Source organism: Peromyscus californicus, unplaced genomic scaffold (genome assembly GCF_007827085.1).
Source record: "Peromyscus californicus insignis strain IS unplaced genomic scaffold, ASM782708v3 Scaffold_15__1_contigs__length_86483966, whole genome shotgun sequence".
Lineage (NCBI taxonomy): Eukaryota > Metazoa > Chordata > Mammalia > Rodentia > Cricetidae > Peromyscus > Peromyscus californicus.
The window spans coordinates 11,505,073-11,522,555 of record NW_026294447.1 but is presented as its reverse complement, the minus strand read 5'-3'; the positions used below and the strand labels follow the sequence as shown (position 1 = coordinate 11,522,555).

The following is a 17,483-nucleotide window of genomic DNA, read 5'->3' as shown; positions in this document are numbered from 1 at the left end:
CATGTTTGCCTTCCATCTTAGGGGGAAGGCTGCACATGCCATCCAAACTGACAGCAAGCTCAACCGTGTGACTTGTTTAGGACAAGAACATATGACTGGGAAATAATACATGTCACCCTGAAAGGTCGGTCTTAAGATATATCCCATAGTTTCATCATGCTTTTATTCCATCTCCCTGGATATGATTAAACTCTGACAGCTGAGACCCTGAGGGAAAAAAACACAGCCCAAGTAACTCGTGGTGTACAAGAATGCAGTGGGAAACACCCCCTATGCACTGCAAGCCACAGGCACTGGCTGTGTGCTATCATAATGCAGTGGGAAACAGCCCCCATTCACTGCAAGCCACGGGCACTGGCTGTGTGCTATCATAACACAGTGGGAAACAGCCCCCATGCACTGCAAGCCACAGGCACTGGCTGTGTGCTATCGTAGAGAAAGTGAGCCGAATCTGGCTGACAGGGGCCGCTTCAACACTAAACAAGTGTATCTGCTTCCCTTTGTCACACAGGGACAATCCCTGCAGCATTTGAACTGCTGGAGAGAGAAGGGAAACAGATGGCGGAGACTCTGTTCTCTACCACTTGGTTTCCTTAACCTTCAGCTACGGGAAGAACTAATGCTCAGCAAATTAGAGAGTTTACATTTTTAAAGATAAGGACTTGGGATTGATACTAATTGGACTAAGTTGAAATATTTCCAAAATAAGTAGAGTCATTTCACAGAGTGATATTCAGGATTAAAGTTTTATAAATATTGCACAGAGCTATCTGCAGTCATTAAATTGGACAAATATGCTAAATTTCTCAACATGCTAGATTTCTTCGGCAGGATTATATTTGGCTCAAAAACTGCATTGTACTCCCTCACTCCAGAGAGCTCACAGGTAGCAAGAGGGTTGTATAGCTGGCTTTGATCCAATTACATGCATCGCATACAATATGTTCAATAAATTACTCTGGAAACAGTGTAGATGAGGGTTACTTCAGTAAGGGTGAAGATACATTATCTTGTTAGATGGAAGGGATGGAAAAGGATCTGCTATACACAACTAAAATATGGGCATAAATAGAAAGTGTGAAAGTCTATTTTAAGACTTATTTATAACTGTTATTTGTGTGTGTGTGTGTGTGTGTGTGTGTGTGTGTGTGTGTGTGTGTGTGTTAGTATGTGCATATAAGTGCAAGTACGGAGGACAGAGGCATCAGATTCTCCTGGGGCAGGAGTTACAAGTGGTTGGTTGTTAGCCACTTTATGAGTGTTGGGAATCACTCAGGTCTTCTGTAAGAGCTGTACAAGCTATTAACCACTGAGCCATTTCTCTAGCCCATGAAATATGAATAACCTTTAACAATAGAGCTGTAGCACACAATAATTGAACGTTATCCAAATTATAAAGAATCAACAAACATACTATAAAAAAACTAACAAGAAAACATTGAATACAATTTTAAAAAATGAGTAATTATGGAACAGACAATTCACAGGAAGAAAAAAGGTTAATGAATATATACAGAACTTACTCTTATTAGCCGTGGAAATATTTCAAATTAAACAATAGTAAAACCTTTTTAATGTGCGTAAAATAGAAAACTGCTTACCCTCGGTGGTAAAGGCCATGACAGGGCAAACACAGTATGCTATAGTTCACAGAAGGACCAAAATCTAACGGCAGAAGGTTTTGAGCAGCGATGCCTGGGATGAGGAGCCGGCTCTGTGGGTTAAGGCACTGTGCAGCCCTGAGGACTTGAGTTTCCACCCCCCAAACCTACACAGAGGTACCTGTCACCCCAACACTCTTCTGGTGAGACGGTAGGTAAAGACAAGAGAACCATGCACAGCTCAAGGGCCAACTAACCTAGCAGAAAACAAGACCGACTTCCTCAGCCAAGATTGGAGAAGAGCCTTGCAGCAAGCCGCAGGAAAACGTATGGAATTCAGCTACTATCACAAAAGAAGTCCAGGACTTCTCCAAAGGTCAAACCATGGCTTAAGAAGTCTTAGTGATATTTTAGCTTTTGTATGTATATTAGCTGGTTCCTACAGTGATTTTCTTGTAATGCTATGCATTCTTCCAAGAACTCCAAACAGTGTCCTTAGTTGTGGCACCATTCATTTAGAAGGCTCTCAGTCTTCTGCTGTTATAAATCATGCAGTGATCAGCTCCCTCACACACTTCTTTGAAGTCACGTGCTGGTACATCTGCTGGATATATTCCTAGAAATAGAATTGCTGAGTAGGAGCTGGCCAGACAAAACAAAAACAAAAAGAGCAAGACAAAAGGAAGGTTGTTTCCTGCAAAAAACAGTGGTACCCAAAAAAGGCAGGCAGCTGCCAGGAAGCCACAAACTACTGGAATGGCTGTAGGCATGGTGAGAAGAACAGGGCTGAAAAGGCATTCATTTGGGCTAAACTGCACTCAGTTATGCTAAAGAATTTAGATGCCATAATAAGACTCATACTGAAACAGCCGTTCTTGTGGAAGAATGAGTGATGCCTTGGCAAGGGTAAGAGGGAAACAATTAGGATGCAGCCACAGTAGTTGGGGAAGAAGTAGGCTAGTAACCCACCACGCTGCTGATTCTCCTCAGCTACCTGCTGCACTGTGCTCTGAGGGAGCACTCCCAGACATCTCTAAGAAGCCTCATAGCAAAAACTCTGCAACAGGGGACATCACACTCCTCCACTCTGGAGCGCAGAAACACCCTGGCTAGTGTCAGTCCCACCTGACGTGGGTATGAGCCAGTCCCCCTTTGTCGGCACAATAGTTAACTGAGCGTAAAGAGCTGAGAGGCACATTTACAATCCTTCAGTCCCCAAATCATCAAATGTTTGTGAACTCTTTCTATCTTCTAGAACTCTGAGATCCCAGAGAATGCAGAAATTACAAAGTGACCTAGAGCCATCACCAAAAACCCTAAGGAGTGGAGGTGGGAGCGGTGGTTAAGATCTAACACTCTCCATTAAGGGGGTACATTGTGTGTATTTCCCCACCAGACCTCTCACCCCAAAACCAGCACTGGGACTTTAAGGTTGAGAAAGGCAGGCAGTGTGGCAGTGAATCTGGAGACAACCTGAGACTTGTGATCTAAGACATTCATCACATTTACCCTTTAGAAGATATCACCATCTCTGCTGACCACACCAGAGTCAAGAGAGGCTGCATACTCAGCTCAAATTCAGTCAGTCAATGAGAGGCAACACCAACGAAACTTAGCAGATTCCACTGTGTCTAAAAACAGAGAGGGCTTGCTGGACTGCCTGCCCAGAATGTCTCATTGCATATGGAGGCAGTGAGAATCACATATTTACATTTCCAACAAGTTTCCAGGGCACACTGGCACTTAGGCCAGGACCACACTTTGAGAAACAGTTTACAAGAACAGCAGCCTCTACCTGAGAATCAGCACATACAATAGAAGATGTCCGATCTTCTCCAATATTTTTTCTAGTACTTTTCTAAATGTAAAATATTGAGAAAACAAAGGTACAAAACTTATAGGGTACTCCCACTTCTCTGTGATTGTAAAGGTCAACAGATCAGCATCAACTCACACATAAATATAAAGCCAATAGGTGGAGGTACAAAATTTATACCAAATTTTTCAAAATTTATAAAATCTCTCTATGATCGAAAGCTCTATGGATCTAAAACAGGGGGAAGTGAGATTGGATAACTTTAAAGATGTTTATATACCTCACTCCTTTAAATAATCCTAAGAATTAATAAAACCACAAGCAAATCACAAACTAGAAATATATTTGCTCTAAATATGACAAAGAATTCAAATAATGTTAAGACTGACAAGAAAACACTAAAATGGCATCTTTGAAGATGCACAACTCTACAGCGGGTCTCAGAAAAGGAAATGCCAGGTTAGTAAGCACATGTGCTATTCATTCTTACTAGTAATGAGGACATCCCAATGGAAATCGCAGTAAGAGAGCGGTAAGCTTTCTATTAGCAGACTTAGAAGCAGTGCACAGCGACACTTTACACACTGTGGGTACAAGTTGCACCAACTTCCTTCTTGATTCATCCTACTTTATTGCTAAAAAACATTGCAGGTTCTAATAAGAAAGAAAAGCATTATTTTTTGAAAGCCGTGAGAGGATACTGGGGCTGAAACATCAATTTAGGGTTCATTTCAATTTCCATCATGTAGCAAGCATTCTCTTGATTTTAATGATAGTTGCATTCTATCCGATTCGGAATGGAAGCTTAATTTACATAATCCCCCAAAGACAGCCCCAGAATTCCATTAAAGGTCACCTTACTTTCCCATGCATATCCCAGTTTCTAATCTGCTCATTCTTCCTCTCCTATTGTCATACCCCATGCTTTGGTAAAGCTTGCTGCTCATTATACTTTCATCTCAAATAGAAAATCTTTCAGTTTTGGCTTTCCGTCCTACTAAACTCCATTCCAGTATGTATTACTTCTCCTCTTCATGTTATAGTAAAAGATTAAATAGTCATTTACTTTTTGATGTGTGTAAAATTGAAATCGAGACTCCAGAAATGCTCTTTGGAAGTCTCCGAGCGCCTAGAGGTGAAGCGGTCTAGGTCTGAGCATTTACTACTGGCAGCCCCAGCTGCATATTAAAATCAGGGTATTGCAGCGGGTTCAGGGAGGAGAATTTATTTGTGTAATAAACAGAGTAGAAAAGCTCCCTGGTTCTCAGGTGTCCTGCAGTGGAGCACAAAGTTAATGGCTTGCTGGTTAGCAAACCTCAAATATACAATTTACTCTTCTGAAATAAAATACTAACAACTGTCAGTCTCCTAATAATGAAAAAAAAAATCAATCCTTTTCACTCAAATTCTCATTTGAATCACAAGCACCAGGATACTCAATATCAAAATCTGACATTAGATTTTCCAGTAAGAAATACTGAGACTCATATAACATCACTCTAGAGGAGAAAACTAGGGGCACTCTTGGCTTAATGGATACTTTATAATTAATAGTTCCATCAACAGATACTTTCTGCTTTTGCAAAACAGCAAATATATTCTTGGTTTCAGAATGAAGTTAGAACACAGGGATCACTAATACCCAAGATTAAGACATTGTTACGTACATAGGCATTCTCTCCCAGGAAGCCAGACAACATCAGGATGTTTTCCGTAACAGTAAATAATCTGAGGAGTTATGTTACTTTAAAGAAACAACTCTTTGTGTACTGCTGGCGTGGCCCAGCGCAGACAGATTGAGCTAAAACAATAGCCAAAAGATATCTGTCATTCTAATGATGCTGAGTTTAGGAGGAAAGACACTAGTGATAGCATATGCCTAGCTGCAGGTCTACTGCTTTTGTATTAAACATAAGCTTGCTGGGCAGTGAAGTTGAGTAGTCTCTTTTTTGAGCATGTGACTACTTCCCACTTGAAGCACCCTTGTGGAGTTCTTGAAGCATGACTCTACTTGCCCAACTCAAATCAAAGAACTATTTTGTCCAGGTGTGCTCACATGGCTGCTAACATTTCCACAATCAACGCACTCCCTCTGCCTCAGCCAATGTAACACCAATAGATGCATGATTTTTCCTCTAAACTATTGGCCAAAATTAGATCCATGTTTTGCACTTCCTATTAATTTAGTTAAAGAAACAAAAATCAAAAATATACACTAAGGGCCAGCAAACTGTAGCTCATAGGCAAAATGTAGACCTACATCTGTTTCCAGAAATAGTATTTTATGGGAAATTTCTTTTCATATAACCTTTCTTGTTATAGTACCAGAGTTCAATATGTTTTCTAGATAGCATGGCTTATGGGGCTAAGAATACTTAATAACAGGCCTTTCATAGGGAGTATGCTGATCACTGTTGCATAGATAAGAAAGAACAGGAAGTGCAGTTCTTTACAAAGAGAAACTATATGCAGGAAGACAAGAGGCAAGAGCCCCACTTAGGCAGAGGCTGCATTAGAGCACTCGTAGAGAAAGTTTTCAGGGATTTTCTATTTCTTTTTCAGGATTTTCATCATCATGCTCATGACATCACTGCCAACACTACTGTCATAAAGCTTTCCCACTGTGCTTTCACATCTGCAAGCTGTAGTGCTGATTCTAAACCATCATCAGTCGACCTTCGTGCGTAGTGTGAGATAAAGACCCAGTTGCAGTGTTCTTCAGGTGGCTATGCAGATTTATCACTTGTTAATGACACTGTCCTTTACTACTGGGTCTTCTTGGCAGTGTCCGCGGAGATCAGTTGACTGTCTAGGCATGGGTTTATGCATAGACCTTCTACTTTCGTCCATTACTCTACACCTGTCTCTGAGCTGTTAGAGCACAGGCCCTCAAACTGCCCCCTCCCTGTTTCAGAAGTCAGTCCATCCTGTCTGCATGCAGCTGTCTCTGAGACAGTAAAAAAAGCCACACTATGTTACGGTGTTGTGGTACCTCTCCCTCTAGGCTGCAAGCTAAGTTTATCCTCCTACCTAATGCCTTTTCCTTTGGTGTTTGGTCAATATTACAAATTTTATAATGAATATTATGAATGTTAATTACATGGGTGTTTGGTCTTCTAGAATATATATATATATATATATATATATATATATATATATATATATACATATATATGTTTTTTACATTTTTCCTTCAGGAAACACTTTATGGCTTCTCTTTGACATATCTAAACTGCTGCTACCATTACTGCTGTATTTTGTGATCTTTTTAAGGTAAAATATGGATTATCTGAACACAGTTGATGCTGAAATAGTTGATCTGATAACTGGCAAGGCAGTTCAATAGCTGAAGGGTGGTCGTGTATACAGAGTAAGGATGTTGACTAAGGGATGGCTGATGGCTTATGTATGAGGGAGCAGGGTGCTATGATAGTCTATCATGCTGGAACAGGGCAGAACTATGTCCAGACTTGCCTATGTAATATTTTCAGATTGATGATGACTCTAATTGAAACCATTGGGAGTCTATCTAAAGCTTAGTGGGTGGGAGGGGGAGGGGAGGAACTACTGTTCTCTATGATCTAGCAGTGAGTAGAACTTTTCATTATTTTTCTAAAAGAATTCACAGTAAGAACTTAGAGATAAAGTATTTATTTATGTTCATTAAATAGCCTCCATGCTGGGCATGATGGCTAAACCTTCAAATGTAGCATTGAAAGGTAGAGGCATTGAAATCTCTGTGAATTTAAGTCCAGCCTGGTCTACATATGTATAAGTTGTGTTACTCAGGGTTCTCTAGAGGAAAAGAACCAACAGAGTAAATACACATACAGGATTTATTAGAGTGGCTTACAGACTATGGTCTAGCTAGTCCAACAATGGCTGTCTCCCAATGGAAAGTGTTTCAAGAAAGTATTTTAAAAGCCAATCTTTTGAGCATTCTTTGGTGATAATTATACTTATGATCTAGTGGTGATAAACCCACTAGTTGTTCAGTCTGTGAGCCTGGATGTCTCAGCAGGTCTTCAATATACATTGGAATCTGAATCCCCAAGATGTAGGCTCTAATATCAGTGAATCAAGAGGAAGGGCAAGCAGACAAAGAGCCAAAGCTTCCTTCTTCCATGCCCTTTATATAGGCTGCCACTAGGAGGTGTGGCCCAGATTAAAGGCAGATCTTCCCACCTCAAAAAAAAAAAAGAGTAAATATTTCTCCATTAAGACTGCTGTACTTGCCAAAATTATTTATTTATATTGATTGACAAAGAAATAAAGGTATGTAATTAAAAGAAAGCATTAAAAAAATAAAGATGGGTCTTCCCTCTTCAAATGATTTAGTTAAGAAAAATCCCTCACAGATGTGCCCAGCCAATTGGGTTTTCTTTAATTTAAGATGCAGTCAGCTTGACAACCTGGAGGAACCATCACAATGTAGGAAGTTCCAGGCCAGTCAGGGTTATATAACATGACCATGTAATATTCTGAAATGTAAACAAATTTAAATATCCATCAACAGATGAGCAGATAAAAAAATGTGGCTTTTGTTCAGCTTTAGAGGAGATGAAAATCCAACATTGGCAAAATCATGGAAAAACCTTGAGGATTTCATGCCAAGTACATTAAGCTCATCACAGAAACATGAATATTGAATGACTGCACCTACGTGAGTCATCTAAAATTATCATACTCTCAGAAGCAGAGAGTAGGATGGTGATTACCCAGAGCTGGGGGAGGGAGAAATGAGCTGCTAACCGACAACTCTAAAATTTCAGCTGGGAGAGATGAGTGCACTCAGTCAACATTACTACCTTGCATCCTCAGTAATTTAAGAGGGGAGATCACACAAAAGTCTCACCATAATAAAAAGATCAATTTATCTTTAATTTTTCAGAACAGTGCTAGGGTTCATAACATGTGTGGCAGCTATATATTAACATGGTAGTACTATAGAATTCTTTCAACAGTAACAGCAAAATATTTGATATTCTAAAGTGGGCAAGGAATGCATTCTACTAAGCTCTGAAGAAGCCAACTAGAATTTAGTTTATGATAATGTGTTCAAGTTAACGAGACGTAGGTACATTATCTTATTTGGTCTTCAAAACAGCCCTGAAAAGGGACAGATAAATAAGCCAGACTTTAGAGGTCAAGAGCTGCTGATGTCACATGGCTTGCAAAAACAGAGAGCTGGAACAACCTCTTCACGTCCTTACTCCACATGTAACACTCATACACCATCTCATACTACTTTTCATTGTCCTGGGTCACTGAAAAGTGTTTTTTTCCAAAAAAAAAAAATTGTAAAAATTTAAAAGCATTCATAATTAATGCAATCAATATCTTGAATGGTGTCAGTTCCCTCTTCTCAATTTTCCCTCTAAACATTTCAAAAGAAGAACCAGTCAATGGTAAACTTAAACAAGATTAACAGGAGTTGCTCAGGTCAGAAGTGCTGGCTGTTCCTTACGTGTTATTCAGGCTGAAATATTTTTCTTAAGTTCTGTTTCAAGAAAGTGTTTTAAAAGCCAATCTTTTGAGCATCCTTCGGTGATAATTACACTTATATGTCTTTTCAAAATATTTGACAGCTTGCATTACTGTGGGTAGAAGAAAAATAAAAATCAATATTTAGTTCAAAGGAGCACACAAAAAGTTAGTATTCTCTGTTTCAAGACAGTATTTCTATTTGACTTGGAGTTCACATCTTTAGAAAGGTCTACTACTAAGAAGTGTAATTGAGTCAGCAGTAAAGGAGCTCAAATATTAACAGTAACCATCCCTGGGTGTGATGTGCTGTCTGCTAGTGAACACCGTACTCCAAAGAGCCCTTGACATTATCTGTCCATATTTGCGGATGAGGAGTGATACCCCAGAACCAACGTGAGAGATGTAAAAGAAGGCCCAGGAAAAGCATCAAAGTCAGAAGCTGATCACTAGGTCTTAAAGTGCACCATGGAGATGTGACTGAGGGCCCCACCAGATCACATCGATTCAGGCTCCATGATGGAGAAGTGTTTCTTAAGTAAGCTGAGCCACTGTGGTTCCTCTCTGAAACACTTCAGACACATTCTCTCATGGGCAGCCTAAAAAGGACACAATGCCTGAAAGGCAAGACTGTGAGCTTAATGGAAGCAATGGAGAGTATGAGGAATATTCAATATTCATTTTCACTTTGGTTTCTATGAGTAGTTTATCTAGATTTCATACCACTGTGACCCCACAGTATATCCATAGATACTTTATGTATGTTACTGCTAGGATCATTATTTATTATAATAAATAATTACTGAATGTATCATGTGAGATACACTAGTGTATTACAGCAACACAGATGTGCTAGTGTGACAGACACATAGAAAATATAAGTCCTTAAAGAATCCCAAGTGTCTGGAGAATGTTTGAGAAAAAGAAGCTACATTGCAACTACCTTCCTTATCATTTCAAGTTCCTTCTATGAGATGTGGATTAGAAAGACAGATAACATATATATGTCTAGGAGTATGATTAGGGATAGGCAAAATGAGGAAGTTCTCTTTGTCTCATATGATACAGGAGTATCTGAACATTCCATAACAAGCAAGCAATACTCTTTAATTAAGAAGGAAACAGACCTTTCCTCACCTCCTACTTCCACCAGTTTTCATCAACATAGTCCATTTCCTCAGTCCCACCATATGCCCTCCCCCCACCACAAACAATCTCCAGAAGCTTTAGCACATCTCTCCAGTAACAATTATCTCGTTATACTGTATCTCTTCTGTTGCCATTGTTGTCTTGCTATGAACTTAATAAAGGGTAAGAATTACCTATGACCTTTAGCATTTCTAACCCTGGAACTCAATAGCATCTGGAATACAGTAAATACAAGGCACTCATTAAAGAACAATTGAACCACAACTACAGCTACAACCTAGCACGTGAAAACACATACTATGTCCTGGGCTTTGCACTAATCACTTTATATCAGTTGGTTCATGTGATTTTTCAAGAAGGCTCTATGGAGTATGTGCTATGATAATGTCAAGTTTACAGATGAGAAAAATTAGTTTTGTAGAACTGGGTAATTTGTCAAGGAAACATAGGAAGAGGCACTTCTGGAATTTAAATCAAGACAGTCGGAATCCATTGTATATGCCCACAGCCTCTCTGCCACACTGAATGAATAAGCGGGCAGCTCTGCAAGAATGAATAAAAATGAAGATTTTTGTACCTAAGGAAGAACTCTGCTCAAGAGACAGGAGATGTTAGAATACAAAACCTTTTAGGGAAACACCGTCAGGGCTGGTAGAGTACCACCACAGTAATAAGTGCCATCATTAGTGGATTTTCAGCAAGGGTCACATCCTCTCAGATCAACATTCAAATATCTAAAACAACCCTTATATTGCTAAATTGATTGCAGGAATGATTTTGAGATTAAAAAATAGGCATAAATAGCAGTTATTTATTTTGATTAAAAATTAAGACCAACATTGTAAAAGCACCCTTTATCTATCTCTCTCTTTCATGATTAGAAAGAAGTGCCAATTGCTAAAGCATTTATCTTTTTATTAGCAACTTCATTTTTATGTTCTGGCTCAACAATATCAATATAAATAATCCCCTACATCTTTCACTCCACAAAGGCAAGGAGTGTCAACAAACTTGTAATTCTTTAGTGAGGAAACATAAAAACTTCTGCACCGCAGGGATAATTTCAACACTCGGTTAACTAATGCCAAGATACTTAATGTAAGTGCTCAAGACCTTATCTATTAAGCAGCATCACTGGTCAGCACCCAGTATGAAATTAGAAGTACAATGCCAATGCAGTTGCAGAATAACTTGTGGATCAAAGTCAACTAGGCGAAAGGACCGTGGTGTTTTCTGAAAACCTGCTCAGGTTACCAACAACTAAAGCCAGCGTATAAACATCCTCTGTTCTTTCAGGAACCACCCACCCTGATCCCATTTGAGAGCTATAAATCTATTAGCTTGCATACTCCAAAATATTTCATCCACCAGTCTTTATCAGAATCCTGAACATAGGCTTTTTTTTTTTTTTCCATATATCCTTCTTTTCAGGACAGAATGTTTGCTCCTCATGGACAGCCATACAGACGTATTGGGGCTCTATAAGTCTGAGCTGGTACACCAACTACAAAGATGTTATTTAAACAGCCTCATGTAGTTTTACTGAGGAAAATTCAATTCAGTTCTATTTTCTTCTAATACTGCTTAACCATTTGCTGGAATACAGTGTGACTCAACAGTCTGTGCTAGGCCAACATTGATTTCCAGATCTTCAACAGTCCATTTAAAATCAACAGCTTTAAAATGTTTAATTTCGAGTGATTCAATGGATTTTTATTTTGCTAATACCAGAGTTATTTTTAATAAATGAGGGTGTTTTGATGTTTTCTAATATAGTCTTTCAACTTGGAAAGCAATTATTATGTAAATGTTTTTCAGTGAAAAAAAGCCCATGATTGCCTGCCTCCAACTGCTCTGCACTGGCAATTCAGTTTTCAGACAGTCTAGCACTGGGTCCTCTGGCAGAAAGTGGCTGTGGTACGGGCAGGACCCAGCCCGCTTCACCTGGTTCCTTCTTGGAGCCTAGAAGTTACTTTGTTTCTGACGACACTTTTTAGGATTCTGTTGTGGAACGTTTAACTCTGTGAAGCTGTGTTACTGTGCCTGTCTAAAACACCTGATGGTCTAATAAAGAACTGAATGGCCAATAGCAAGGCAGGAGAAAGGATGGGTGGGGCTGGCAGGCAGAGAGAATGTATAGAGGGTGAAATCTGGGAGGAGAGGAGCCAGAGAAGAAGGAGGACTCCAGGTGTCAGCCATGCAGTTACACAGCAAGAGTAAGAGTAAGATTTACAGAAGTTAGAGAAGGGGAAAAACCCAGAGACAAAAAGTAGTCGGAATAAGTTAAGAAAAGCTGGCAAGAAACTAAGCCAAGCTAAGGCCAGGCATTCATAAGTAAGAATAAGCCTCTATGTGTGATATATTTAGGATCTGGGTGGCAGACCCCCCCCCCCAAAAAAAAAGAACTAAGAAACAACAATAATAGGATTCATCTGAACAAGGAAGGCCAGGAACAACATAAAATCAAAGCATATGAAGTAGATGATAAAGTAGATTACATTTCACGTATGTTTGTTACAGTTTATCTTGGCAGTTCTGGATTCTGATGATGATCCCAATGCATAACTAATACTAATTTCCCTCTGCAGAGTGTCATGGTTTAGGTGATAAACTATATGGTTATCCTGTCCATGGGGACCAAGAAGACTCCATATGATTACTTCCTTGGCATTGTTAACTATATGGAGCCCCAGATTCTAAAAGAGGGGGCATGATACAAGGCCTCACTGCTGACTGGCCCCAGATCTGTGAAACAGAAATACTTGTCCTTATACACAGAGTTGATGCTTCAGACATTTCAATTGTGGCTGACTCATGTTAATGCCCTATAGTTCAGTGGGGGTATTTGTCCTCATTTTATGCTTTCTAAAACAGTGTTTCTGCGAGAGTCATAACAAATTAACATGAAAAAGCAAATAGCTATGGTAGAATTAATGCATATGACTAAATATTACTTTCATTAGCTTCTCGTTGTTACTGTTAATATATAAGCATACACAGTGGGGTCAACATTAAGAAATTAAGTTCTTTCCTAAGAGTATCAGAGAATCAAAATAAATCACCTTATGATTTTAACCAATAGTGGCATTAAGTTACAAAATCTAGATCCGTCAAAGTCTCCTCATTTCCAATCTCAAGTATTGGCCGAACTCACTGAACAAATACTTCGAACTCTATATTTTACTTTGTCAATATAAATCATAATCAGTGGATTATAAATAATGTGACTGCTTTTTTCTGGGTCACTGGAAATAAATCAAAGTGGTTATCATGCATGCCATGAACAGAGGCACTTAACTGTTTTCACGAGAAGCTTGACTGCACTTTGTCAGGAGAGAATACTCAGAGTTTTCAGAGTCACACTGTTGGTGTTTACTCTTTTTGCATAGAGCAGACAACAATCCTTTAAAAATATTTGGCTGGTCATCTACTAAAATGAATCTGAAGTCCTTGCCTGGACCCACAAAGCTCTGCAAACTTCTATGAACTTATCTTTCAACTTTGTTCTTTGTGTGCTGGCTTCTTACAAGAGCTTGAACTCTTTTCTAGTCTGTATCTGAGGTTTGCATTGGCTATTTCTTTGGTTTGATTATCTTTCTTCCACATAGTATGGTTCACTGTTTCCTTACCTACATTTCCAAAGCTTAGAGAAGTTTTCAGCAAATGCCTCACCTAAACTCACCTCTCTTCACTCCCACTTCTCAATCCTTCCTACCCATGTATGTTCATGCATGCATCTGTAGACTCACTCTCCATTCCCAGCAACAGGCATGTATGCAAATGAAGGTTAAATGTCTCTTTTGTTCACCTTGTCTCTCCAGTACTCAGGCCAGTGATCATTAAATGGATGGAATTAAGGTCTATTGGGGTGTCCAACCTTTCATAATTGAGGTACTATTGTTGTCATTGATGTAGGAGACCAGCTCCCACATTTATTTACCCCAGGGACTCTTGAGGAATGAGAGATAAGAGAAATAAAGAGAGGAGAGAAACAGAGAGAAATGCAGGATAGCCTCGCATGGGCCTGGATCTTTATCCACCTGCCCAGGACTTTATTCCAAGGGGCTTTTTATAACAATGCCAAGGGGAGGGGCAAAGGACTTCCCTCTTGCTAGATAAAGCCGAGTGTAGACCCTTACAAACACCTGGTACTCAGGTCCATGATCCAATCAGCTTCTTATGCAGACCTGCTGGATAAAGCCACTGGGAAACCTTGGTGAGCTCCAACACATTGACAAAATTCATGCTTCAAATCACACACAAAAACTCATGTTTTAAGTACAGAATTTTGTTTTGAGCTGCATTATTTAATATAGCCTATACAAGAACTGGTTTCAAAAATTTGTATTGAAGTGTCTAAACTTCTGAAACTAAAGTCCACATTTCTTTGACTTTTAAATAAATTCCCTCTGAGAAATATATTTTGAGTAGTGTTGACAAATACAAATATATAAAAACTTTCTGTATAGTCTTTGGGACTAATTAATTTTGGTGTGTAATTTATTTATATTTGTAACATCTTTTAAAATAAAAATTCAAAAAAAGCTTTCTGGGAGGTTAGCTATAACTAAAAGCAATAATAACCCCAACCCCAAACTTTTATAACTAGTATTTCCATTTTAGTCTATTTAGTCTATAAAATTAAGCAGTATTTGTGAGCAAGGATGTTCTTCATAGCATGTTCAATTAAAGAAAGCCAAACTATTTCTGTAATTAAAAACAAAACTTTAAAAAGTTAATCTTCCTTAAGGAGTAGAGTGAAAGCCACTACTGAAGAGAACAGATTACAGTTTCATTGAACTGAGACTTGAAAAGGTAATGCTAAGTTAAATGACTGCTAACTGCAATGCTGTGCCCTGGGAGCCTTTTTGGTACCTGTCATTCCTATGAACTCCTTACAACAGGTTCCTTTTAACTACAGGGTGCTTTCCAGGTCACTTGGTCTCTCTATCCATGGGAGCCACACCAGGGAAGGCCACCTACCCCAAACTCCACTGATGAGCTGGTTGACCAGCAGTCCATCGAATGGATACATCCTAGATCTGTACCTCAGATCTAGTGAGGTCTTTTTCTCTCTCTCTAAGAAATATCAATTTTTTTTCCAAGAAAGCAGATATTGAAAATTCACATTTGGTTTAAGCTTGCCTCCTAGAAAATTCAGTAATACCCAAGGGAAAATAGACTGGAAAAGCCACATCCCAATAGAACTCCTTGCTTGTCACAAGGGAGGGCACTGTTAGGCTAATGACCCCTGTGGTTGATAGGGATCATCTTCCTAAAATTTTTCTAACACGCAATTGCAAGAAAGGGATCACAAACTAAAATAAATTCATCGGTAAATGTTTTATTATATAATTGTCTGTCCCCTTAACACTTTTCAGTAGTGTGAGAAACCATTAAGGGTACACCCTCACCTACTAACTCGGAAGCCTAGGACAATCAGGTGCCATGGTTTCAAAGAAAAGAAATGATGTTTTTCCCCTTAGAGACATGAAGCAATATCGAATGATTTACTTTTCTAATTAATCAACAAAAACATTTCTCAAAAAGACTTTACACTGGAAATAAATCCTGACTGTAAATCCGTTCTTCTTTCTGCCACTCATTCCCCATGACTGAGGTCCAGAGAAGGCGATAACAGGGACACGGACCCTGGCATCCATTTGCAGGCTTCGTCTGCATGGGCTTCAACAGTATCCACCAAGAAGGTGAGTCCAACCCTGGCTCATCAGCTTGCTTCTGGCTGTGGGTCTGCCTCTGCTGTTTGAACCCAATGTAAGCGTACTGAGTGAGGGGAACAATGCTTAATGTCCTCTCAGAGGTCTGCTGTGGAGTTTCATCTTGTGCAGACTTCTGTAATCTCACAGTGCTGACTGTTCAGCCAGTGATCAATGATGAGAAATGGCCAAGTTCACTTTGGATTATAATGAAATAAAAAATACTGATTCACTGACATTCTTAATTGTGTTAGAGTACATGAATAAAATGGGCATTTGTTTTGGTGACTATTTTTGTTGCCTAAGACTGGCTTCATTGAGATGCAGTTCATATAACATATAATCTACCCACTTAAGATGTACAGATCAGTAATTTTTGCATATTCAACTATACAACTGTCACACAACACATTTTAGGACATTTCTGTACCCCTTAAAAACAAGCAAACGACCCTGTACCCATTAGTAGGCCCTCTGTTCCCCTCTTTCACGCCTGTGGGAAGTCACTAATGTGTTTCTGGTTTTGCACATTTAGCTATTCTGGACGCTTCACAGAAACAGAGTCACATAATTTGTAGTCTTCTGTGACTCATTTCACTCACTCAGTGATGTTTTCAGGGTTGCCAGTTCGTTCTATAGTGAGACTGCATCACACTCACACAGTTTTCCAGACACTAAAGGTGTGCTTGGATATTTCTACCTGTGGAGTGTGTCGTTTTCGGAGTATATACCTGTCTCTGTTTCTTTAGGAAATAAAAATCCTGGAATGATTCTTGATAAAAGGAGAAGAAAGTCAACAGGTTCTTTGAAAGTAATCCATTTTCTATAGGAAGTGAAAACAAAACACTTTTCTACTAACCCACTTATTGTTGACTATGGTTTTCCTACCTTATTTTACTAAAAAGAAAAGTATAGAAAAAAAGAGAGAACATATGATATGACTTTGGGAGGGAAAAGTGGTTCAAGAGATAAGACAGGGAATAGAGGTGGATTTGATTAAGACACATTGTATACATGCATAAATACTGAATAGCTTTTAAAAGTATTGTTAAATTCAATAAATAGTAAACCATATACTATCAATAATAAAAATCACAATGTTTTTAACCGATAAAAGAGTAAGGACAGGCCATGGTAAATGTTTTGTAAATGTTGTTAATGTCTGGTGCACTAGAGGACAGCTGGGCTGCTCTCTCTGCTTCATTATTCCATCTATCACATTTAACACATCTGGAAATTTCCATCCTATATTCATAATAGGCTAACAGTTTAAAAAAAGAGAGATAAAAGACCTCTTTTGCTATGAAAAAAGTAGTTTTGATCTCATAGAACCCTAAAATGGATCTTGGGGACTCTAGGGATCTCAGGCCAGCTTTTCACAACTGCTGATCTCAATTCTGCTCTAAAACTGACAGGGGCTTTTTTCAGTTAGTTTGTTTTGCTTATATAATCATCAACACAGGTATTTTTAGGAGGGACTTTTTGGTGGAAACAAGATCAGAAAACTTCTTGAATATAGTTTTCAAGCATTTGTTTACTATATTGTTTACACTTGGCTATATTTTGAAAGCAGGCAATCAAAATCAGATGCATCACGCACTAATGTTTTTCTTGTCTATTCTCAAATATTGTTTATATCATCAAGTGCAATATATAAGATTTTTCTATCTGTTAATCAAATTCTTGATTATTCTAGTGCTGTATGCAGTTTTAACA

The 17,483-nt window shown here is 38.8% G+C and overlaps 1 protein-coding gene across 4 annotated transcripts in view; it reads right to left on the bottom strand.

Moving 5' to 3' along the window:
* Immp2l (inner mitochondrial membrane peptidase subunit 2) overlaps positions 1-17,483 on the bottom strand; it is an 868,678-nt gene that overhangs the window by 278,287 nt on the left and 572,908 nt on the right. The window lies entirely within an intron of this gene.